This window comes from Danio aesculapii, chromosome 12, assembly GCF_903798145.1.
Source record: "Danio aesculapii chromosome 12, fDanAes4.1, whole genome shotgun sequence".
Lineage (NCBI taxonomy): Eukaryota > Metazoa > Chordata > Actinopteri > Cypriniformes > Danionidae > Danio > Danio aesculapii.
Genome location: NC_079446.1, coordinates 4,044,474 through 4,069,484, shown reverse-complemented (window position 1 = coordinate 4,069,484; position 25,011 = coordinate 4,044,474). Strand labels below are relative to the sequence as shown.

The 25,011-nt window shown below is 39.7% G+C and overlaps 2 protein-coding genes across 2 annotated transcripts in view; both read left to right on the top strand.

Moving 5' to 3' along the window:
* Nucleotides 1-5,077, top strand: part of taok2b (TAO kinase 2b) — a 363,536-nt gene extending 358,459 nt beyond the window's left edge. Inside the window, exon 17 of the transcript XR_008838611.1 lies at nucleotides 5,063-5,077. The gene's annotated coding sequence lies outside the window, so the exon portion shown is untranslated. The remainder of the gene's footprint in view (nucleotides 1-5,062) is intronic.
* The window catches only part of tanc2b (tetratricopeptide repeat, ankyrin repeat and coiled-coil containing 2b), a 260,476-nt gene that overhangs the window by 23,921 nt on the left and 211,544 nt on the right, over nucleotides 1-25,011 (top strand).

Below are 25,011 nucleotides of genomic sequence, written 5' to 3'. Positions count from 1 at the left end.
TCCTATACACGAAGGTAGAGGAATAAAGTAAAGAGAAAGTAAAGAGGCCGAATGGAGGAGGCTCATTCTTTATCCTCGCTGCAGATGCTCTGTTTAGCTGTTTTCTCGCTAGTGAGGCGTTCAGTTTTGCCACTTACAAAGTCCGTCATGTAAATAACACATGCGCCATATCTCGACGCAACTGACTCTTAAAGGGAATGGGAGATGAGACTCTGATTAGTTTAATGCACGTTATGCTCAAAACACACCCAGAACTCATTAAGAGAATAAGCACATCCCTGTAAGACCTTGCACCGGGGTACAGAGTGTATTTTTCCTTCCTTAAAATAGCAAAAGTTGATTCGAACACACGCCATGCGCTTTAGACTTTGCACCTAGATCGTTAAAATAGAGTCCATAGTCTTTCTTTTGAGAAAGTATGTATATTAATATTAGAAAGACAGCAGTAGAGATAGGATTTCGTTCCTTTTCTTGGAGCATTATCCATTTTATGCTCTGAAATGCCTCCAGAAGAGCCTTGTTTGGTTTAATAAATCAGAGAAATCCATATAGGTAAGCAGATTCTGAGTGAAAACTGAAAAATACGGTTATATACAAAAGCTGATACTGAATTTGGTGTAGAAACAATTGTCAATTTGGGCGGCACGGTGGCTCAATGGTTAGTATCGTCGCCTCATTGAAAGAAGGTTGCTGGTTTGAGTCCCGGCTGGGTCAGTTGGCATTTCTATGTGGAGTTTGCATGTTCTCTTCGTGTTGATGTTGGTTTCCGCCGGGTGCTCCTGTTTCCTCCACAGTCCAAAGACATACGCTGTAGTCAAATTGAATAAACTTTGTTTTGCCATTATTTGCACAATAATTCTGATTGTTTTTTCTTTTTTCATCCTTGATTGCACTGTTTTGTTTCCTCCGTGGCCATCAGGAAAATTCCCTCATGTGTCATGGCAGCAATTACTCCCTGTAATGTCTCCTTTAGAGTCATTTGCAGAGATAATGAATACGCAGGGGTCTGTACTGAACCCACTCCTCACAGTCAGCCCTCCCTTAGGAAGCACCACTGATTCATACATATTTTATACGTGAATATAGTCATTATCATCACTGGCTGACTGTCTCAATGTTTGCTATCTGGTTATGACACCAATTTAAAGGCGCTCGTCGTCAGCATTTGATGGTGAAATTGCAGTGCTCGGCCATGTGATGGTGCAATTACAGTATGAGCAGTGTTTGTACACACTGATGATGGACGATGGAATAAATATAAAATAAGAATAGATGCGTAAAACCAAAGTCTTCTGGAGTAGGGCTGCACAATATATGGCTAAATTATTGATATCGAGATACTATATATCACATTATATGTTTCGCTGTCATGTGATGAATCAAATTTATTTTATCCATTGGTTATTTATCTAAATTTGACCACTCAAACGAGACCTTACTATCTTTATCCTCACCTGCACAGTAGTTCCTGTTCTGCTATTGGCGGGGCTAAGGCTAAAGATTATCTGCTAAGGTTTTCACTCATGCATAGTCTTTTAAAAACTAAATGTTTGACACAGTTCTTTAGTCTGAATTAGAGCTAATTAGATATGACATTTATTAACCTGCTTATTTTAATATAATTACATTTATACACTCGCTGGCCACTTTATTAGGTACACCTTACAAGTACCGGGTTGGACCCTATTTTGCCTTTAGAACTGCCTTAATCATTCGTGGCATAGAGTCAACAAGGTACTGGAAATATTCCTCTGAGATTTTTGCTCCATATTGACATGATAGCATCACGCAGTTGCTGCAGATTTGTCGGTTGCACATCTATGATGTGAATCTCCTGTTCCACCACATCCCAAAGGTGCTCTATTGGATTGAGTTCTGTGGACTGGGGAGGCCATTTGAGTACAGTGAACTCATTATCATGTTTAAGAAACCAGTGTGAGATGATTTGCACTTTATGACATGGCGCGTTATCCTGCTGGAAGTAGCCATCAGAGAATGGGTACACTGTGGTCATAAAGGGATGGACATGGTCAGAAACAATACTCAGGTAGGCTGTGGCGTTGGCACGATGCTCAGTTTGTACTAATGGGCCCAAAGTGTGCCAAGAAAATATCCCCCACGCCATTACACCTCCACCAGCAACCTGAATTGTTGATACAAGATGGCAGGATGTATCCATGCTTTCATGTTGTTGATGCCAAATTCTGGCCCGACCATCCAAATGTCGCAGCAGAAATCGAGACTCATCAGACCAGGCAACATTTCTCTAATCTTCAATTTTGGTGAGCCTGTGCCATTGGTAGCCTCAGTTTCCTGTTCTTAGCTAACAGGAGTGGCACCCAGTGTGGTCTTCTGCTGCTGTAGCCCATACGCCTCAAGGTTGGACGTGTTGTGTGTTCAGAGATGCTCCTCTGCAGACCTCAGTTGTAACGAGTGCTTATTTGAGTTACTGTTGCCTTTCGATCAGCTGGAACCAGTCTGGCCATTCTCCTCTGACCTCTGGCATCAACAAGACATTTGCGCCCACAGAACTGCCACTCACTGGATATTTTCTCATGTTCAGACCATTCTCTGTAAACTCTAGAGATGGTTGTGTAAGAAAATCCCTGTAGATCAGCAGTTTCTGAAATACTCAGACCAGCCCGTCTGACACCAACAACCTTGCCACGTTCAAAGTCACTTAAATCCCCTTTCTTCCCCATTCTGATGCTCGGTTTGAACTGCAGCAGATCATCTTGACCATGTCTACATGCCTCAATGCATTGAGTTGCTGCCATGTGATTGGCTGATTAGAAATTTGCGTTAACGAGAAGTTAATAAAAATATAATTTTTCTAGGGAAATATTGTAAGATATACTCATCTTTGAAATACTACATTTTTGAGAATTAAGAAATATGTGCTCGCGGGTACATTGGCCTCTGGTGGAATTGCATGTATGAATTGTGCCACAGTAACAGATATGAGATTGTCAAAAATGTACACAGCGCCCTCTAGTGGATTTGTGAAAATAAAAACTTCAAGCACACACACAACCCAGGGTACGTATTTCTTGGTTCCCATAAATGTAGCCCTGGCACATATCTCCAATGAGCCTGGGTTGACAATACCGCATATTTTCCCAGTATCATGCAGCCCTATTCTGAAGTGTGTTAAACGGCGCTGTGGGTTAACAGTCATTTTCAGGTTAGCATTCGTCCACCTACAGACCTGCCATCGCTTCTGATGGACTGATGAGCTGGAAATCACTTCATGAGTCACTGGAGCTGGAGGAAGAAACGCTCTGCTCATAACAGACTCTATGATTAAAAGCCTCATTAGAGTGGATGTGGTCTCGTTTCAGTCTAGGATTGATTGCGGGGATTGTCTGTCATGAACAAGCCGTTTGAAACCCATTTAACTTCTCTGATATGATGTGTTTTCAAGTGAGACAGTGCAAGTGGAGGCAAAGTCTCTTGGGTCTTCTGAGTCTGGCTTGTGTTTTGAGTCAAAGGCACTGCTTGGTTTATATTATCAGTAGGGCTGTGCGATATTAAAGGAAAATGCGTTATGTGGAGTATATATCATGCTAAACAATGCGATCTTTACCATATTTTAAAAACTGATACATATAACCAGTGTTGAGCAGTACTGCGTTACTAGTAACAGCATTACTTTTGACAGTAACCAATACTGTAAGGCATTACTTTTTAAATATAGTACTTCGTTATCGTTACAGTATGATGCATTTGCCCTGTACTTTGTAAATTAATTAATTTTGGCTGCAGTCTAGCCCACATCTTCCTGTTTACAGCGAAGTTTCCAAATTTTTATGGACAGAACTTCAAAGCGTAGCCTTGGGCTGGAGGGGGTCTGTTATCATCTGTTATTAGCAGACGATGTCATTCTGTTGGCTTCTTCGAACATAGACCTTCAGCATGCACTGAATCGGCACCTCCAAGTCCGAGGCCATGTTGCTCCACTGGAAAAAGGTGGTTTGCCATCTCCAGGTAAGAGTAGGAAAGTCCTTACCCCAGGTGGAGGAGTTCAAGTAACTTGGGGTTTTGTTCACGAGTGAGGGGAGGATGGAGCATGAGACTGACAGGCGGATCAGTGCAGCGGCAGCAGTAATGCGGTCGATGAACCGGTCCGTTGTGAAGAAGGAGCTCAGTGGAAAGGCAAAGCTCCCAATTTACTGGTCAATCTACGTTCCTACTCTCACCTATGATCATGAGCTTTGGGTCATGACCGAAAGGACAAGATCTTGGATACAAGCGGCCGCAGTGAGTTTCCTTCACAGGGTGGCAGGGCGCATCCTTATAGAGAGGGTGAGGAGCTCTGTCACCCAGGAGGAGCTCAGAGTAGAGCCGCTGCTCCTCCAGATCGAGAGAAGTCAGCTGAGGTGGCTCGGGCATCTGTTTCAGATGCCTCCTGGACGCCTACCTAGGGAGGTGTTCCAGGAATCTCCCATCGGGAGGAGGCCTCGGGGAACACTCAGGACACAATGGAGGGACTATGTCTCTCGGCTGGCCTGGGAACACCTCGGAATCCCCCAGGAGGAGCTGTAGGAAGTGTCTGGGGAGAGGAAAGTCTGGAGTTCTCTCCTAGGAGTGGCTGCCCCCACGACCCGGCCCCGGATAAGTGGATGAAAATGATGATGATGATGATGAACTACTAAACCATAATTAAAAATATTGAGCTAAAAGCTAATTGATTTTAATTAGTATAATAAATTGATAATAAATAATTTAATAAGACATATATGTTACATCCAAAGACATAGACAGTCCGTCTGGGGAAGATTGAGGTTCCCGGACGAGCCCCCATTTATTACGCCCGTTGCTCACAAGGACAAAACAAAGAAGAGAGACACCCAAGAAAGCCAAAATTGTATAACCTAATTTATTAAAGAAACAGGTTTAAACAACTTAAAGCAAAGGAGAATCAGTGGTGTTTAGATGTAGGTGTATGCATGAATATGTAATGTAGTGTAGCAATGTTGGATGTGCAAAATAATTCAATATAACAAAACGAAACAAAAAGTCCAGCCCAAAACAGCAACCTTCTCAAAATGCCGCCCATAAGATTTTTAAAGAGTCCAAAGAAGTCAATAACAGTTGTTTCCTATTACAATTAGGATTAAGGCGGAGCCAACCCTCAATCCTACCCAGACGGACTCGCTATGTCATAGGACGTCACATATACAGTATAATACCAAATTTATAACTTTACCTTCTTATATTCTTAAATGGAAACATATATCTTGTTATTATTATTAATATTATTATTATTATTATTGTTATTATTTTTACATATCTCTTTCCAGTCAGAAAAATCTCCTGTTGTGCTTATTTGCCGGCACCCTTTTATCAGTCAAACCCTGAGTGGAAACACAAGCTAACCCCTATGAGATTTGCCTTGGATAGATTGAAAATTCACTGAATATTCAGAAGGGATTGAAATATGAAGATACAGAGTCTAGCAAAGCCTGTTGTTTGGCTTCATTTCCCCCCCAAAAAAGACTCTTTTATTTCCCAGGAGTGTGAAAGAAGTGAATAAAGGAAGTGACAGTACAGGACGTGCGATATTGCATCAGTCGGAGAAAGAGAGGGAGGTTACGTCGAGGTAATTGTGTGGGGTTTTTTTTTTGAATCTGCTTGTCTGACTTCGTTTTTGCTGCAGGTATTGCTATTGTTCTGCTGAATGCATTTGAAAGTGTGGAGTCTAATTCTGAGTGGAGCAGTATTCCCCCAGTATAATAGAAATGTGGTTAGTGGCTTATATTTTACAGCGCAACACTTACAAATATCACTAGATTTGCAGTTTTCCATATTTTGTGATTCATGTTTTTATTTTTCAACTCATTTATTTATGCTTTTGAATTACATTATGGGATCTTGATCTTTCCCCCAACAACTTTTAATCTTGAAAAGTTTGAAAATGTGGCTTTTATTAATATTTTTAATAGTTTAATGTGCTATAGTGTCTGGGCCGGCTACAAAAACCTTGTAATAAACTGCCAGTATATTTTCTGTCATTTTACAGACTTATTTCTCTATATATTGCTTCTTATACTATTTCAAACTACTAAAATGTCAATAAACAGGCCTGTAGCCAGCATATTAAAAGGGGTGGTTCTTTTTTCTCATAAAGTAGTTCGTTTTGCTGTTATTTGCTTCATTTTCTATTAAATTATGAGATTCAAATACTGCATTTCAGTGACATTTTAAGCCCTAATCTTTGCTGGATTAGCTTGTCAAATGGTGATCATAACCACACTTTTTGATGCAACAAAAAATATATATTTTAAATATTTAATATATTTTTTAAATAATTAAAATATTTAAAAGTGCTTACCATACGAGATTAGAATTTTATATAAAAAACTTTGAATGAAAAAATATGAAACAATAAAATTTTTTTAAAATACAAATTTATCATCATCCATCATTTAAAAAAAAACAATTAGGAAACAATTAAAACTTGTTTTAAAGGGGTTGTCCAGATTGTATTTTTAAGGCTTGGTTGTGTCTATAAGATGCAAAGCAATGTGTGCTCATACTTCATTTGTAAAAAAAATCACGTTATTTTTGCATATATCTTACTTTGATCATAACTCAGCTAACATGAAAACGACTGTCATATTACCTAGTTTCTCCGAAAGCCTGCTCTCAAGTGGCTCTGATTGGTCAGCTAACATAATGTGCTGTGATTCGTTGATTGACTTCACGTCACCAGGAAAAGCGTCACACCTCTAATAGCATGCGCTGTGCCTCTGCTGTGTAAACACTGTCAGTCAGCTGTTAGCTGAAAACAAAATCTGACAAGTGTCTTTCACATATATTCGGAATACGCATGTGTAAGTAATATTAAACGTTCAATATCTTTTCTGAGTTTATTTTTTGACATGTAGAATGCAGGGAAATTCTGAATAAGTGGCCGCATAGAGAGACACTGCAGCGCTGCTGAAGATTGTGGTTGTTTACAGCGGTTTGATGGATAAATATGAATTTGTAGCTAAATTGTTAACGGTGCTAAACAGTATTTCCCCTTGTTTACATCCTTGAAACTGTTAACGCTAGAAACTGTGCATGTAATAGATCAATTTTAGCAAATAAAAATACTTAAAGGTTGTGTTTCACAATCCACAGCTTCTTCTATTATAGTTGGAGCTGCTCCTTCTTTGAGGAGTTTTTAGCCGAATCCAGCACTGAACTGAGAGAGATTCTGGAAGCTGTCCTTTGTCAAATGCTAGCTATATCTTTTTTATCTTATTTTTTATATATCTTTCTGCCCCTTCACTGCGCAGGATGTTTTTTTATAGTCCCCAAACTTCGTTCGCTGTAGGCTGTGCTAAGCTAACTCTGTAAAAGCCAATGTCTCCCTTTGCATTGAACTTTGAGTGTCTTACATTCAGAGATGTTGTTTATATTTACACAGCTACATTACACATCAACTAAAGATTAAAATATGATATTATGCAATTAACAAACCGTCATAAGCTCGTTCGTCAGAATCTGTCCATTTGAATAAATAAAAGTTAAATTTGTCTTAAAGCCTTCTTCTATCGGTTATTTTCACAAATTATGATGGCATACTATCAAAAATGGGACAAATGAGCTCATAAAGGAGCCAAATTCTGGGGTCTTTTGAATTACTCGATCCCCCCAGTCTTGATACAAGTGACTTTGTTAAACTGTAGAGTTGAATTTTCAATATCGAAAGTCGAAAGAGCAGAGATCAAGCTCCCAGAATGCAATTCACAGCCGTAAATAAACGGAAAACACTTGTGAATCACAAAATACAGAAACTGGAATATATATTTTACAGTGTAGATGATCATTTTACATTGTAAGAGCCTCATTGTTTCTCTGCGCATGCTTGAGACTCTTGGAGTGACTTTTAAAACTCCGAATAACCCCGGGAAGACGAGTGCTCTAATTGGCTCAGTGATGGAAACGGGTTTATGAGCTACAGCTGTAACAGGAGTTAGGGAAGCAAGAAGCCTGTGAACTCTGAACTTTAACTTTCTGACTTTTAGCCCTGATTAAATCTGTGATGCAATTAACTAGTAAATGGATTCGCCGCATTTTCTGCTGGTCTGTAGAAAGGTTAGGACTGTGAATACATGCTGGGATACAAAAGTATATATTATATATTAATTTATATTATAAATACAGTTGAAGTCAGAATTATTAGCACACGTGTATTTTTTTTCCCCAATTTCTGTTTAACGGAAAGATTCACACACATTTCTAAACATAATAGTTTCAATAACTCATTTCTAATAACTGATTTCTTTTATCTTTGCCATGATGACAGTAAATAATATTTGACTAGATATTTTACTAGATACTATAGTGTAATTATACAAGTCAATGTATTACAGGGGTTTGTTCTGTAGACAATCGAAAACAAATATTGTTTAAGAGGGCTAATAATATTGACCTTAAAATAGTTTACAAAAAATTAAGAACTGCTTTTATTCTAGCCAAAATAAAACAAATAAGACTTTATCCAGAAGAAAATAATACTATAGGAAATACTGTGAAGAATTCCTGGCTCTATTAAACTGAAAAATGATTCACATGGAGGGCGAATAATTTAGATAATTGTTAACGTAGTTTATGCTGTTGTTTTGCTGTTACATCGTGGAAACAGAAATAGTCCATCACTGTCATCAATGGTTAGGACAAAAACTTGTTTTAACCCAGGCTCATTGCGGATACGTACCCAGGTCTGCATTTCTGTGGACAGCGAAATACGTAACTGGAGGTACGTCTGCTCGCAGTTTTTGTTTTTGCAAGTCCACCAGAGGCCGCTGTGTACGCTTTTTGAGGATCTCAAATTTCTCTCGCTTCATCCTCTTCTCACATAAATCCACCAGAGGGCGCAATATAGACCATTTTGAGGGATGTAAACAAAAACAGTGGTCCCAATGTATTTACTGTTTTACTTTTTTATTTTTATAGCTTCTGAGAATCCAAAAAGAGTCCCATATTGATAAATAATGTTATTTAACATTGAGTTATGATTGAATTGCCTCTTGTTACAGTTATGAAATAGTTTGATAACAAGCAGGATATGTTCATGAGCCAAAGACATGACCACATTGAAAGGGTCTATACACTTCAGCCAACCAGGCCAGCTTGCTGTCGACTGACTGACTGACTGACCCCCCACCCCTCACCCCCTTTCCTAAACCCAACCGATAGTGTTTTCAAAAGCAATCTAAAAAACGAAAAGCTGTGATTTCACCATGTTTTCATGTTTGGTTGATTTATTTATTTATTTATTTTTTGTTTTACCTGGTTTCTGGAACCATTCTGTGCCAGTCCCGAACTCCATCGTCGCTGTCAACTCAGCTCCGTGTCTCTAGTTCATTGGTGTACGTTGTGAGCTACTGGACAAACTGGTAACAGTGGGAAAGCTGTCCACATGGAGATAAGCGATCAGCTGATGGCGCGAAAAGGAACGACATCGTACCACCCTGTATCATTCAATTTAAAGACCAAATGTGTAACGATCCAGAGAGGGGGCAAAAGGGGCGAGGACCCAAGTGCAGGCTAAATAAGAATTTATTTATAATAAAACAAAATAAAAGGCAAAAACAGCAAAACAAACTACCCCGAGGGGGAAAACATGAATAATAAAGCAAAAACAAACTTGACTGGGTTGGCTGGCCAAAGTAGGGCTAGACACAACAAGACGGAAATATCGACGACGAACTGGCACAGGACAGCAGACATCAGGAGAATATAAGCAGGAGAAATTAATACACAAACAGATGAACCTAATAACTAATAATGGGTTAACAAGGAGGGTGGGACTAGACGATAGACGGGAGAGCACCTGACACAAAGAGACAACACAAGCCAGGTGCTCACATTAAACAGGACAAGAACACGCAGCCAATGAGAGAACTCATTAACTGAGTGTTCTTATGACAGGACAAACACTGAAGCACACAACAAAAGCACGCGACCAATGTAAACACAGAGCCACGTGCTTTGACAACAGACGCAAGACACGAGCACACGATAAGTGAATACACCTTACCGTGCGCTCACATAAATGCAACGCGCATGTTTCATCTCAGCGCCAACCAAAACCAAAACCAACTAGACGGAGACGCTGAGAATGAAACAGCGCGATGCTGACGAAACACAAACACGAGTACAAGAGCGCGCATCCCAAGGACGCGCAGACCCCGCGCGCCCGCATCAAGCGGGAGCGCGCACGGTCCGCGCGCACCTCTGATGACGCGCACCCTGACAATGACAAAACAAGTGCTCGACCCAAGGAAACTTGAGCCGAGCACTAACAGGACAGGACAAGACAGAGCTAGTGTCCGGATTCTGCCACAAAACAAGAATTAACAAGACCAGAGTGGCAGAACCCTGACAAAATGCACCCGTTCAAACCTCTGGCTACATAATTCGTACTCTCCAGAAATGCAGACAGGGGTATGTGTTCACAATGAGACTGTGTTGCTTTTATCATGTGTCGCGGAGTTGAGTCGTGTGTAGTAAGGATTTGACTAAATGCATGTTTGCAGTGAATCTGATGTAGGATTCCACACAATCAATTTGTGTTGGGACAACATGAAGAAATTAAGTTAACTTATTAGTTTTTACAAACTTAAGTGGATAAAAGATAAAACAATTAAGTTGTCCCTCAATAAACCTCAAGAATTGTGTTGCTTCAGCTCATTTTAGATAAGTAGTTTGAGCAAACACCATTTTTTGAGCGTCCATGTATAGCTAGATCTATTGGGAAACATACAGAAAGCCTCAAAGCTAACAAAGATGGACCAAAAGCCTCGAATCAGATTTGGATTTCATAAGCGCGACCACAGAGATCTTCATTCATCCTCGCTGAGTATTTTTATGAAGCCATCCAGCTTGGCGCTCCAACTTTCGTAGCCTCGGGCCAGTGTCACACAAGCCTCATCCACAAAGACAAAAGCATTTTAAATGGGGGAAGTCCCTTTGGAAGCCATAAACAAAAGAAGCGCAGTAAAGTCTGTGCCGCACGGCTGGGTGGACATTAATAGTGGCCTTTTTAATGCGAAGGGTCCAGTTTGAAGGATGCTTTTGTGCGGCTCTGGCATTCTGTCATCGTCTTCACGGCTGGTTTTCGCTCTCTCTCTCTTTTTTTTTTTTTGGTCAGTGCGTTGGCATTTGGAGTGGGTGTCAGAGTTGACAGCCTAAACATTGAGGGAAAAGTGGGATGGATTGGCCTGCTCAGACATGAAAATAAGGAGGAGGGAAGCAGATGAATGGCATTTCAGACCACTAGAAAAGAAGGAAGGCCTTTGAAACAGATGAGGAATTATAAAGGATTCATTTGAAACAGACACTGATGTCAGACGCTCATAACTAGATGACATATGATGTAATTTCTCTGTAAGAGCGATGGAGAAGGAATCAGTGCAGTGAACAGTCAGTCAGACTCGGCTTCTCGTGCTAGAGAGTTCCTGCAAGGTGAAAGTCCAAACGTATAAAAAGTATAGAATATTGCTTTTTCATGCACAGATTTAGGAATAAAATGACAATTAACGAAACTAAAATTTTAATGTGAATGCACATTTAAGTACTTATTTTATACATTGTTATCAATTTGACAATACACATTCTTAAAACCCAAGTAATTGTGCACATCTAAACATGGTATTTGATTACAGAGTTCATACTTTTTTTTTACCTGAAACAAAAAAAAACAAAACATTTTATAATAATAATCATAAAGTTGTTATTTGTACAGCGCTTTTCCTACATACATGCAACTCCAAGTGCTTCACAAACAAACAAGTAGAGATCCCTTTATGACCACAGTGTCTCCATCTTCTGATGGCTACTTCCAGGAGGATAACATGCCATGTCATAAAGCGGGAATCATCTCAGACTCATTTCTTGAACATGACAATGAGTTAATTGTACTCAAATGGCCTCCCCAGTCCCCAGATCTCAATCCAATAGAGCATCATGGATGTGCAGCCGACAAATCTGCTGCAACTCCGTGATGCTATCATGTCAACATGGACCAAAAATCTCTGGGGAATATTTCCAGTACCTTGTTGAATCTATGCCATAAAGGATTAAGGCAGTTCTGAAGGCAAAAGGGGGCTAGTAAGGTGTACCTAATAAAGTGGCCCATGAGTATATATAGATGAAAGCATAGCTACTGTGTCCTACATGCGATTCGACTCTGCAACACACAATAAAAGGTATATTTTTCATGTTAAAGCAAGTTTTTGTCTTAACCATGTGTGACAGTGTTGCACAAAATTTCTAGAAGCAGTTTCTATTTCTGCAACATAGCAGCAAAACTATTAGCACTCCTGTACATTTTTAAAAAATATTTCCCAAATTATGTTTAACAGAGCAAGGAAATTTTCACAGTATTCCCTATAATATTTTTTCTTCTGAAGAAAGTCTTATTTGTTTTATTTCGGCTAAAATAAAAGCAGTTTTTGATTATTTAAAAACCATTTAAGATCAATATTATTAGTCACCTTATGCAATATTTGTTTTCGATAGTCTACAGAACAACCCACTGTTATACAATGACTTGCCTAATTAACCTAACATGCCTAATTAACCTAGTTAATCCTTTAAATGTTACTTTAAGCGGAATACCAGTGTCTTGAAAAATATCTAGTCAAATATTATTTACTGTCATCATGGCAAAGATAAAAGAAATCAGTTATTAAATGAGTTTTTATGTTTAGAAACGTTTTGAACAAATCTTCTCTTCGTTAAACAGAAATTGTAATTTTCTGTATTCGATTGTTTTTCATAATCAATTAACCTTTATTAAATGACCAACCTTGAAAACCTTGAGTGGAAAAAATGTTAAGGGGAAAGATTCAGAAACAGATTGTGTTTGAGAGATGAAAGGTGCCTGAACAGACTCTCTGTGCTCTCTGATAAGCCCAGACTGCATGTGGTTCTGCAGACGGAGCGGATCAATGCGTCTTTCTAACCTTAATAGCGAGGTGACTCATGTTTTTGGGCTCTCTTTATTGCAGGCCCACAGAATCTGCCCGGAGATCTCTACACTTTTACACAGAAACACATTATTCACACATTGAGCTGATTTCTCAAAAGCTTTGGCTAATTGTGACTGTGTATGAAAGGGTATTGTTCAGTTCTCTTGTAATAGTAAATATATTTAAAGTATATAATATAATATAATATAATATAATATAATATAATATAATATAATATAATATAATATAATATAATATAATATAATATTCATTCATCTTCAGCTTTGTCTCTTATTTATCAGGGGTCGCCACAGCGGAATGAACCGGCAACTATTTCAGCATATGTTTTGCACAGCAGATGAACTTCAAGTACTGGGAAACACCCATACACACTCATACTCTACAGCCAATTTAGTTTATTCAATTCACCCCTACCACATGTGTTTGGACTGTGGGGGAAACCGGAGCACCCGGAGGAAACGCATGCCAACACGGGGAAAACATGCAAACTCCACACAGAAAAGCCAACTGGCCCAGCCAAGGCTTGAACCAGCGACCTTCTTGCTGTGAGGCGATCTGCTACCCACTGGGCCACCGTGACGCCATAGTTAATAGATACAATACATAATATTAAAACATAATAAACATAAATAAAGCAACATGTGAATGAAAAGCCATCAGCTATCATTTACATTAGATCAACAACACAGATAGATTTTATAGCACAAGGTTAAACTTTCTGACACCTTTATGGCAATTAAAATACAATAAAAATAAATACAGGCCACAACACTGAACACTGAGGATGAGTGGCGGTCTCAAATTAAACCAAGAAAGACTTGTGCTGAAAACATTGTGCCTTCCAGTTTTATTTGGTGAGGTTAAAGGTGCAGTATGTAAGTTTGACACCCAGTGGTTGAACTAGGTATTGCGCTCTTGGATCAAAACAAACACAAGCGCAGGTTGCCAGATTGAGGACAGGAGTGAGTGATTTAAACCGTGTTCTGAATATAAGCAACGGCACCCGATAGAAGGAATATTCTCATATTAAAATGGCTTTTTGTCCTAACCAACATCTCGAATTGATATATTAGAAACGGCTTCAATTTCCCACAGGTGAACAACAGAAAACTGACAAGGATCACCTCAGGTACACCTCATGTGCTTTATTCAGTATTAAATGTTAGTAATGTGAGTTTTACATGACATTTATTGACATACTACTGAAAGCAGCAGCAGATAGTTCACCTCAGATCTGGAAAATAAAATAAACCGTTTGAAATTGAACTTTAGAATTAAACACGTGATTCAGCATCTACATTTAATAACGTTAAAGAGGTTTAATATGTATTAATCAGATTATAAACTTTACCATTTCATGAGTGAGTGCATATTCTGTGCTTCTGAATGGCTGCATTTAAATTTCTGTCGTCTTGTCTGGTGCACACAGCCAAATTGCTCATCACTGCGTATCTTGTCACGTAGTGTGTTGTTAGGACACGCGGTTACAATGTAACCTGCTCACCTAATGTTTACGCTCGTAATATTTATATTATTTGCTAATTAATAACCTCATGTGGAACTCTGAATCTGTGTCTCATTTCGGAGTCTGCTACTGTCCACCAAAGGTCGCATTTCTGTCATGGACGCATTCTTTGAGAGCCTTTCTGACTGAATGAATGAAATACGTTGTTTTCCATCAAGGCAGCCTCGGGAGCTGAAATATAATTGGTAAACTGGCATTGGGCAGGTTAAAATGACCAAAACAAAGACAGCGTTCTGTCACGGAAAACACACTTTCAATGTTTCAGCATTATTTTTTAGATGTTCACTTAGCATGTTTCTTAAATATTCATTCATTCATTCATTTTCTTTGCGGCTTAGTCCCTTTATTAATCTAGGGTCATCCACAGCGGAATGAACCACCAACTAATCCTGCATATGTTTTACGCAGCAGAAACCCACGCGAACATGGGGAGAACATGCAAACTCCACACAGAAACGCCAACTGACTCAGCCGAGACTTAAACCAGCGAACTTCTTGCTGTGAGGCGAACGCGCTACGCACTGAGCAACCGTAACGCCCGTTTCTGAAATATCTGCAAACATATTATGGTATTTTTATGCTTTAGAAGAGTCAAAAACTTACATCCAGCACCTTTAATATTCAACTAAACAAATTAATAAATGATTATATACATTATAGCCTTTGGTTGTTAGACTGTTAAACCTTTTTGTATTGTCAATACAAGCAGTGTGCAGCATTTGTATATTTATAACCCCCTCTGAGGTATGTTGGGGTCACGAGTCACTGGCTATGTTATTTTGGGGGTCACGGGCTGAAAAGTTTAGGAAGCCCTTATCTGGACAACAGCTGAATTTCAGATTGAAACTGTGAAGTTTTGGAGTGTGTTGAGTCCTGACTAATGCCTGTGAGAGTGTTTGCCGTCCTCTTGTTGGAGTGTGTTGAGATGTGGCTGTGTGTGTGTCGTGTTAGTAGCAGGAGTTTGTTCTGCTTCGCGGTGAATGACTCAGTGTGTTTTATCAGACTCAGATACAGACTCAGCGCAGACCTGCAGCCACGACCCTGCGAACAACAGCGTCTGACTGTGTCACTCTAACACTCCTATTATCACACACACACACACACACACACACGCACACACACACATACACATACACACTCTCACACATGCGCATACAGTACACACACACACACATGCATACGCGCAGACACACACACACACACTCTCTCTCACACATGCGCACAAACATACACACACATGCACACACACACATATGTATGCACACGCCTACACACACATGCATACGCACACACACATACACACGTACACATACACATGCGCACACACACATGTATGCACACACAAACACACACACACACACACATACACACACACACACACACACACACACACATATGTATGCACACGCCTAAACACACATGCATACGCACACACACATACACACGTACACATACACATGCGCACACACACATGTATGCACACACAAACACACACACACACACACACACACACACACACACTCTGTGCTGCATATTGCTGCAGTGCTTCAGCAGAACTGAATGCTGTCATTGTTGGGTTATTAGCATTATCGGCTGTCTGCGTCTGGAATGGTGTTTGTGTGTGTGTGTGTGTGTGTGTGTGTGAGCAATGAGAATAATCACAGACAAACTATTACCAGCATCAACATGAGGACCCCATCTAATTGTCTGAAAGGCTTCAGGCCAAATCTGATGATGAGAAGCTCTGTGGTATTGCTTTGTCACGTCTTTCTGAAGGCGTTATGCAGCGTGTAGAGTAAAGCCAGGCTTGTATGGAGAGAGATTAGACTCAATAATAATTCACGCAAAAGACACGATGTACACATGCGTAGCCAAATTCACGTACGTAAAATATTTATTTATACTTACAAAAAACAATTCACATGCACAAAATAAAAATACATTTTCATAAAATACGTTTCACAAATGCAAAACACCATTTGCAAATATATAAGAGTGTACAAAAAGTTTTGAATGTTTAAAATTCACGAGTTCATCCTGAATGAGAATGTGCAAATCCTCTCTCACGTACGACTCACCCTGAATACTAGTGTGTGCATTTTGAGACTTTCCTGCCAGAAACAGGCAACTCGTACCTCTCAGCCAATCAGATGAGAGCTGTACTCGATGTCAACCTCTCTGCGCTCCTTTTGCGCAGTCTAATTCCTTCAAGTGTTCCTGTTATTTTTGGCTCTCAGCCCGCTAGTTAAGGTCTATGAAAGCAAATGTTTTACACCAGGGGCCCATTTCAGATAGGAGGTTAAGTGAAAACTCAGAGTATTTTAACCCTGAAATTAGAGCAACTCTGGGTTTTCCATTTCAAAATGGCAGGTTTGTTAAACTCGAGAAAGCGGGGTAAGTCAAGCCTGTTTCTGAAAGAAAGTTAACTTTAACTCAGAGTCAGTTACTGTGGTCACTTACTCTGTGAACCTAACCTGGTCAGGAGCAGGTTTTATTCTCTAAACTCTGAGTTTCTGTCAGTCTCCCAACCTTTTTTTAAAGTGAAGCGGCATTTCTGGCCTTAGCCTTGCGTAAGTTCAGAGATGCTCTTCTGCATACCTGTGTTGTAATAATGGGTTGTAACTGGCCATTCTTCTCTGACCTCTGGCATCAACAAGGCATTTGCGCCCACAGAACTTCCGCTCACTGGATATTCTCTCGTATTCAGACCATTCTCTGTAAACCCTAGAGATGGTTGTGCATGAAAATCCCAGTAGATCAGCAGTAGGTCGGACCAGCCTGTCTGGCACCAACCATGCCAAGTTCAGTCACTTAAATCCCCTTTCTTCCCCATTCTGATGCTCGGTTTGAAATGCAGCAGATCATCTTGACCATGTCTACATGCCTAAATGCATTGAGTTGCTGCCATGTGATTGGCTGATTAGAAATGTGCGTTAACGAGCAGTTGGACAGGTGTACCTAATAAAGTGGCCAGTTAGTGTGTCTGTGTGTATTAAAATGCTAAGTTAGTTAAAAAACAACACATATTTCAGCCTCATTTTATAATCATTTCTTTAATAATTCATAATTAGTTTTTAAATGGTTTTCTTAAGGCTGACAGCCCATGAAAAGCCGCTGCTGAGCGAACGCCATGTTTCCCTGTGCATTTTTGTCCATTTCTAAAGCGACTGGATCTTTTTCAGACAGTAAATCCCCTTTGGAGTGGGAGGAGTGACGCATGTGGAGCTGAGGCCGGAGGACACGATTAAGTAAGAGATCGAGGGAGGGAGGAAAAATAGATGAAGCACAGACAGATTTAACTGTGCAGGAGTGGAAACAGATGATTTGGAGTGATTAATATGAGTATTGACACATGCTTTATGAATTAATATACAGGATGCAGTGGCAGGGGGTGGATGTGAGGGAACGCTAACAGGACAAAGTTGGTTGAGAAATGTGAACGTGACGGCTGTGGGATTAGAAGTTGTTTATTTGGGGAAAAAAATATGTGAAAAGGTTTAAAGCAGTCCCCTATAGTGTGATGATGACCATTAGTTTCATCTAATGAAAAAAAGGGAACATCATTAATATTTTTATGAAGGAAAGTTCAATTGTTAACTGTATAAATCATTTAAAGAGATAGTTCACCCAAAAATTTAAGTTTCCTGTTAGTTTACTCACCCACATGTCATCCAAGATGGCCACTTTTCTTTTCTTCAGTAGAACATTACAGATCCCATGATATTAAAATAAAGTTTTGTAGATGTTAGTATCAGTATTGTTAGATTTTAAGATATCTATAAGCTAGTGTGCTCCAAAACAGAATTCACTTTTAGAAGATATTAAACCAATATAAACATGTAAAGCTTGTTGTTGGTCACTTCTGCCTACATGGATCACCAACACAATCTCACGGCAATTCGTAACTTTTTGATTTAGTGGCTAATTCGTACGAATTTGTACGATTTAATTCGTACAATTTAGTACGATTTGCTCATCCGCCAATGACGGTTGGGTTTAGGGGTGGGGTTAGGTGTCACGCCTCCTTTTTAAAATCGTACAATTTCGTACGACTGAACTCATACGAATTCGTACGAATTAGCCACTAGAATGTCAAAACGTAAAATACTTACGTTTTCTCGTGAGATCAGGCTGGGATCACAGATTTTTTTCTGACATGCCCCGCCGTCTTCAAGACGCTTCTCATTTGCTTTTGATTTGATGCACTTGAGCTCAACGACTCTTACTGGCAGAGTGGTGTTAAAAAAACTCTATTAGCTGTTTTTTAAAAAGGGGAGGGGCTACACTATGTCCCTCCCTCTCTTTATGTTTCGGCTGAGATTTACGTCAAACATCAAAAATATATATATATAATTCAAAGCACTTCACGGGACCTTCAAAGAGCCCCTATTTTGCATTATAAAAGGTCATATTTTGGTTTTGGGGGTCTCCAACAACAGGCTGATATGCATGCAAGGTCAAAAATCACTTGTCTTATAATATGCATTTATTTTTACCTAATTATCCCAACGACTCCTATGATTCGTTCAGCGAGTTTAGAAACATTTAAATCGGTAAAGGTAGAAGCACGCGTCGCGTTTTCAATGTGGTTTTGGAAGCAATATGTGAACAGCTCCATCAAGATTTAACCTGAGAGATACAGTAAAAACACTGATCTGTAAAAGATAAGTAATTACGAGCCCTGTGGAGCGATTACAGCTTACAACACACAGTTAAAAACATGTTTTGCAAACTACACAAAACGACAATTTTAATTACGCTTACATGTTATGATCCGGACGAAGAAGAAACTGGTCCATATGAACTGCAACAGTTACTGATAAAGTCCCATACATAATAGTCTCTGCTGCTCCTTCCTTTAATAGCAAACAGCCGAGGAATCCCGCATTGCAGCGTAGGTTATTGTATCAAATATCAGAAAAATTACAGGAACAAACACAGCAGTTGGTTGCTTATACTGTGAATGGGGGTGTATGGGGGTATGCGACAGAAATCTGAGTGGAGAGCAACATCAACAGCGTGAGGTATCAAGACATTTGTGCTGCCCATTACATTACAAACCACAGGATATATACTTCATATATCATATACCATATATATACCATACTTCAGCCTCCACATCAAAGTTCCTGAAAGCAAAGAAGGTCAAGGTGCTCCAGGATTGGCCAGCCCAGTCACCAGACATGAACATTATTGAGCATGTCTGGGGTAAGATGAAGAGGAGGCATTGAAGATGAATCCAAAGAATCTTGATGAACTCTGGGAGTCCTGCAAGAACGCTTTCTTTGCCATTCCAGATGACTTTATTAATCAGTGATTTGAGTCATTGCAGAGATGTATGGATGCAGTCCTCCAAGCTCATGATGGAGTCAGACACAATATTAACTCTTTGTCTACTGCACCATGACTTTATATTCTATACTGTACATTATTTCTGTTAAGTGACAAGACTTTAGTCTAAGCAAAGTCAGACCTTACTGTCCTAATGAAATCATTCAAAATCAAGGCATGATCATATTTTATTGTGGTAAAATAAGTGTAATCTAGAGGTCTTTACCTTTCATATAAGCCACTTCTGATACCAAATGATCAACTAGAAGTCAAGTTATTATTTGTTGTTCCTAAAACTTGGAGAGGCGACAAGACTTTTGTTAGGTATTGTATACTGAAGTGTATATCATGACAAAAATATTTATTAATTAATCATTATAATTAATAACAGGGCAGGTGCACAAACACACACACACTATGTTCATGGTCTCAGACAGACAGCGTTCGCCCAGTGAATTGAAATCACAATGCCATTAAACCTCCATCCCTTCAGAGCCGTAGAAGGACTTCAGGAATGCATGCTGATGAGGAGATCTTATTGACATGCTCTTTCATCCCTGCCAACACTTGTCTTTCTGCTCACACACATGCTCCGTTTTGACAGAATGACTTGTGACAGTGTGTTGAGGGAGCCAGCGCCGTCGAGAGGACTTTGACTGTGCTTTTTTTTGGGCATAAAGTCCTGGCTGGCCTCCCTTATGCACTGGAAAAGCAACGTTGAATAAGAGCTGACAGCATCTGTAGGCCAACTGAGCCTCGCTACACAGGTGGCAGAGCGCGCTGATCATTAGTACATCATACAGGCTTTAAAATGAGTCACACACACACATACACTCCTCCTGCATGCTTTGACACATCACAGGGTGGATTCTGGCGAGTTATAAGCGGCCGGGCGGCTATAAAAGCACTTTGCTGGGGCTAATTTGCTCAGGGGGCACATAGTCAAAGGCACACATGAAAGAAACCCCGATGGATTTCCTCGTCAGCAGCAACCGGCTCGCATTCACCCCCTCATTTAATGCTTCATTTCACATGGCCGAGGCGTCCAGGACAGACACACATGCGTATGTAGCGTGGAGAAGCCTTCAGGACATGAATCTGTTATGTCACTTGACTGCAGTCATTTACACTCGTCCTCAGAGATTTGTTTCTGATGTCTAGATTGAGGTTTGTTTCTGCAGGTTGACCTTCGATCAGAAACGTTTTAGAGATTCGTCTTGATTATAAAGTTTGGGTGCGTGTTTGTTCGGCACAAAATGTTTCACTGCAAAAAATGCTTTGCTTGCTTTCGTACAAGATTTCATCTTGTTTATAGTCTAAATATCTAAAAATTCTTAAATCAAGAAGCATTTGTAGATGAGTAAGTCTTGTTTTCAGAAATAATAAGTCAAAATGAAGTAAGTTTTTCCTTAAAACAAGCAGAATAATCTTGTCTTCGCTTTGAAGTAAGATTACTTTTCTTACTTCGCTTACCTTTGGTGAGACATACTCCAAAACCTACTCCCAAATTTATTAATAATAATATCTCTCATTCATTTTGTATTATTTGTACAGTTTTCACAACATTGCAATGCCTTTAAATATTTTGTGTCATTCAGTGTACTGAATTTGACTGAAACAGGAACTCAGGAACGGATATATCAAGTGGTTCCTTAAAGGGCACATAGTTTACCCCTTTTTTATGATTTAATATTAATATTACGGTTGTTCTGAGTGTGCCAGTTTAGGTTCAGTTTAAAACACAATTCAGATTGTTTTATTATAATGTGTTAAAAAGTGTCATGTTGGGGGCGTGTCCACAGCTCGCTGATTTATGGGTGTGTTGCTTCACATGTAAATTAGTTTCGGCTTCCCGCCAACGTAACAAGGGGGCGGGGCCATGAGCTCACCCGCTCTGCGTTTGCAACAGAGTCTGACAGGCAGACTCAAAGAAGGAGAAGGAGTGAAAGGTTCAGCAATCAGTCGTACATGTACGACTCAGACACAGACCAAGCAGAGAGTACAAAATCATTTGTGTCTTTGTACAGTTTTACAGCCAACTGTGTGCTAGTTTCAAGTGCTGAGCTTGTACACAGAACTAATAACCACACACACTGAATTAACTTTGACTGAGGCACCCGATGCGCCGCTTGAAGCCGCGACCACAGCACACCAGACACTCTCTGTGCGCGGCAGAAACATGAAGTGTCCCGAATCGTCGCGCCACGCATTTTGAATTCTAAACATAGGTTTCTATCAGGGTACACACAACAGCAATTCAAGTCTGCAGCGGTCCGCCACGTCCAGCCGTCGACTTGAGTGTACCCTGATAGAAACCTATGTTTAGAATTCTAAAACGCATGCTAGTTAAGATCACAGGGAGCTTCTGTGATCGCGAGAAATGCAAACGGCTGAAGTATAAGGTAGACTCAATGAGAAGTACACATGTTTGCAAACCTACCTAAAGATACAACCAATAATTCCGATTAGAGCAATAATGTAGAGAATATTGCTCTTGTGTTGAGCCCAATGAGCCTTGCATCTAAAAATAGAGCTAGCGTGTTCCTTTAGTGATATCGCTTCAACTCGCGCTGAAAATGGCGGACGTGAATCAACAAACTGAGGATATGATGACGCGCCTGTCAATCAATATTGGTGGGCGGGGGGACCGCTCTCCTACGTAAAGTTGCGGTCGATTGAAAACCGCTCCAATTGGCCATACATGCACATATGTCTGTCCAAACAGCTTGAAAAGTAGATTTTTTTACCATAGGTGCTCTTTAAGTGAAGTTTATTTATAAACAAATTTCGAGAGGATCACGTGCTTATGATTGTTCGCAGCTGTTCCGACATTAGCTCATGACTAATTATCCTATCAGATGATTCTGAACTCACTATAAATAACCAGAGTTTTCTCATCTCACTATCTTCGTCTTGAAGAAGACGAATAGATAGATAGATATTCTACACCCCCCCCCCCCCAACCCCACTTTGCCAATGATTAGCACTCACAGCACATTGCCTCACAGCAAGAATGCCCCTGGTTTGCTCACGTGGGTTTTCCCCGTGTCCTCCGGTTTCCTCCCTCAGTTCAAAAACAAGCACCCTAAACAATTAATCCAAAATATTTTTAGCCAAGCTCTGAGTACACCTCTTGTCAGCATCCATATCTGACACTTAGCTACAATAAGCAAGGGGGGAGTCATCGAGATCTACCAGAGCTCAAACTCCCCTCTCGCCCTGCAACGGGAGGGACCCCAGGGCTCGAGGATATTATAAGCTCAGGGCTCTCTCCTGGGACAGCATGCCAAACAAGCTTTATTATCAATCATCAGCTAAGTGTGAACTCTTGAATTCTCTTTAAAAAAAAATTATGTTTTAATTGTTTTTTGTTTATCTATCTATCTATCTATCTATCTATCTATCTATCTATCTATCTATCTATCTATCTATCTATCTATCTATCTATCTATCTATCTATCTATCTATCTATCTATCTATCTATCGTTCTATCTATCTATCTATCTATCTATCTATCTATCTATCTATCTATCTATCTATCTATCTATCTATCTATCTATCTATCTATCTATCTATCTATCTATCATCTATCTATCTATCTATCTATCTATCTATCTATCTATCTATCTATCTATCTATCTATCTATCTATCTATCTATCTATCTATCTATCTATCTATCGTTCTATCTTTCGTTCTATCGTTCTATCTATCTATCTATCTATCTATCTATCTATCTATCTATCTATCTATCTATCTATCTATCTATCTATCTATCTATCTATCTATCTATCTATCTATCTATCTATCTATTGTTCTATCGCACCATTTTAATACAACTCACAATGCCCAAATCCATTAATGAAATGCCATCAGTCTTCAGACATTTCCCAGTATTTCTCTGTTGCAATCGGGAGACAGGGGTGGAGTGATTTGGGGGCCCTAAGCATTTCCAGGGATGGGGCCCTAGCAACTATGTACAAACTATGTACAGCAGGGGTGTCCAAACTCGGCCCTGCAGATTTTAGCTCCAACTTGTCTCAACACACCTGCACAGATGTTTCTAGAAAGAGCTTGATTAGCTAGCCTAGGTGTGTGATTGGGGCTGGAACTAAACTTTGCAGGACACCTGCCCTCCAGGACCGTGTTTTGGCTCCCTGATGTACAGTTAATTAGCCATTTTTATGATTAGATTTTACTAGTAATAATAATAACAAAAACATTTAAACTAATTTAACTCTAGAAAATAATAAATGGTGCGTTAAATTATTGCATTTAATCCTCACGCTTGCGGTGCTAAAACATTTGCTGTCGATATGCAGAGGAATGATCTGCTCTCAATGCTGCAGGTGTGAGAGACGGCTGTGTGGCACTGTGCCGCCTTTGAGAGCTGGGACTATTCCTCTCTCGTCTTGCACTGCTGTCTTTCCTTCTTGCAAGATCCACAGCTCCTCTGTGAGACTGGTGGTGTACACAGGTGAGAGTAGTTAACGCTCTCAGTCACTCATTCAAGTAAATGAATGGTGATGTAATTTGATCCATATTTGTAATATCATTTTGGGGCTTGTCAGCAAATTTATAGAGTCCAGACCACATCTATTTTACATAATCCTTTTGTACTCTCAATCCTGACTCTCTTATGCTCTTATAATTGATTATAAGCCACTGTTCTGAGGGTCAGGTAAATTAAAGGGTTAGTTCACCCTAAAAATGAAAATTTACTCATTTTTACTCTCCCTCAAGTGGTTTCAAACCTTTATGAGTACCTTTATTTAGCTTAACACAAAAGATGATATGTTAAAATGTAGAAACCTGTAACCATTGACTTTTACAGTAAGAAAAACAAATACTATAGAAGTCAATGGTTACCGGTTTTCAGCATTTTTCAAAATATCTTCTTTTTGTGTTCAAGAAACTCAAACAGGTCTGTGATCAGCGAATGATCAGTAAATAATGACAGAATTTTCAGTTTTGCATGAGCTATCCCTTTAATCCTTTGTATTTCCATCTGATGTGTGTGTGTGAATCAGTCTGAAGGGGGCAGTGCAGACAAATCTACCGTTCCTCCTCCAACTGCTTGCTTTCCTATCAAACTTTGCCACCAAGCTCCATACCAATGTGAGGCTTTTTACACACAACTTACAGCAAGATCAGTCTGAAGAAAC